The sequence below is a fragment of the Schistocerca serialis genome, chromosome 9, assembly GCF_023864345.2.
Source record: "Schistocerca serialis cubense isolate TAMUIC-IGC-003099 chromosome 9, iqSchSeri2.2, whole genome shotgun sequence".
NCBI classification, from domain to species: domain Eukaryota; kingdom Metazoa; phylum Arthropoda; class Insecta; order Orthoptera; family Acrididae; genus Schistocerca; species Schistocerca serialis.
In genome coordinates, this window is record NC_064646.1 from 61,982,003 (window position 1) to 61,984,434 (window position 2,432).

Sequence of the window (2,432 nt, forward strand, 5' to 3'; positions counted from 1 at the left end):
GAGGAGTAAAACTCCACCACCTTGGATGCTGTACAGCATGGTGAGATTCTGTCTATGTCAGAAACTGAAGCTCATATATTCACTGAGATCACTTCCAGCAAGGCTACAGAAAATGTGATGACAGCATTGAAACCACAATAAAGAGGTGAATCTAATAAAAATTAGTACCAAACTTGTTTAAGAAATAGCATGAAAGTTATTTATATTCATCTCTAAAATTGTTTAAAACAAAAGCAGCAAATAAAACAGACATATTAAATGTACATGTTATACACTGTTGCATCCTTATTGAAATCAGCTGCAAAATGAGCATATTTGACATTCTGACAAACAGACCAACAGCTTGTTATAAATAAAACATTATATTTTTATTACTGAGAGCCAGTACAAAGAATTCTTCACAGTTATGTGGAAAGATTAGACTACCTGAATTTTTTGTTTTAGTGTTGTAATTGTTTATTAATAAGACATTTGGTGATTAATGTTTGTAAGGGAGTCACTTGAACAATGGTGTGAAACTGGCAAGAAAGAATAAAGTAGAACACTTTACTTGTGATTGCTATTCTGGTTGTGCTATGTATGAAATGTTGATTATATGACAATATTTGACTGTGATGAAATGATATTCATATACAACTGTTCAAATGTATATAATCTATGTATTTGGAATACTTAACATTTACAAAAAACATAGGTACAAGAGAATGATGGTCAGGCACACAGATACTCTTTGGACCACTGTACTTAGTCACATGACAGAGTTGAGGAGGAGCAAGCAGAATATGTTTGTGGTCCCTTTTGTCACTGATAGTATGATGTGCATATAGTTTTGGATTTCATCATTTCAGCACAACAGTTCTCCACTTGTGATTGTGTACTCACTTTGTGCCAGTATAGACTTTTGACACTGAACTATGCTTTTGGTGAATTAGTGATTCAGATGCTCTTGAGTTAAGTCTTAGATGTGGGAACTGGTTCAGATTAATGATCTGGTGTACTGTAAAATGCCATTGGCTCAAATTACATGTTTCTTGTTTGCACTTTGCTTGCCTTGACAGTGCTGCTATTTTAGGACATATATTTGGCTTCACTGTGTATAAAATTAGGTTTTGTAATGTTACCATTTTATATAACATGTTTTCTTGCACTAAATAAAAATGAGATTGAATCCTAATACTGTTGTCAGGGTACACATTTGTCCTACTAGAATATTCCTATATAACCTTGTTTAATATTTCACACTTGTTCGTGCTTTGGAATTTATTTATTAACTGTTCCTTGGCTGGGCTTCAGTATTAAAAATTTAATTGGGGCACTATACAACAGTCCACACTTAGACCCTGAGGTCAGCAGTCAAGCCACTATAGTGATATACAGCTGTGTGTTGGCCTTCTGGTGGTTAGGCAGAAGCAAATTGGTTTCAGCTGACAATTAATTCCATATAATCCCCATAATAAATGTTCAGTCTTCAGTGGAGTGTGTACAGATTTGAAACTTCCTGACAGTTTAAAATTGTATGTCAAACTGGGACTCGAACCCGGGACCTTTGTATTTTACTGATAAATGCTCACTTAACTGAGCTGTACATGCACAACTCTGGACAAGCCCCACAGCTGTACTTCTGCCAATACATCATTCCTATCTTCCAAACTTCACGATAGTTCTCCTTCATATCTCATGGGACTAGCAATCCTGGGTGTATTTTGCTTCATTTATATGTTACCATAAACCACCCAGTACTTTGCAATGTTTTGATTTTGGAGCAATAATGACCTGGTTTTTGTAGCCTCTCCCTCAGCAGCACCACTCTCGAGCACCAAGAAGCCAGAAGTCTAAACAAGAGTACAGGGGTATTTGCTCAAAATTTCACATGACAGCACCATTTAATTTGTGCTAGCACAACACACACATTTATTCTTGATAAAGTTTGATTTTTAAGAATAGTGACCAGTTTGAGAAGTACGAAAATTTACTTAGCACATTGAACAGATCAGCAACTACTGTACCTAACACAGTGAAGTGTCAAAGTTAATTATTTAAATGTGCCAAAAAATACAGTTCACATTTATACAAAAAAGTTATAGTTCACAGTCAGTATTGTTTTGTAACAGTTTATCAAAGAATGCAATGTAGTAGTTCCATTAACTCAGTCCATAATGTGAATCTCCATATTCAACAATCACTCATTTCAGTGCCAATAATGTTTCATATCACTTGATAATCGCAACACAGTTTAGTTAAATGTTCATTAATTTAAGTTACATAAATCACTCAAAAGTTTTTAAACATTAATGTTCTCAAGTGGATGTTGGCATGAGTATTTTCATGTACAGACCTTGAGTGAATGGCGTGAGCCAATACTGATAGTACACCTGACACAGGTCTTACTTGTGGGCTTTTGAACTGCAAACTGGCAGTTTTGTGACTGAGAT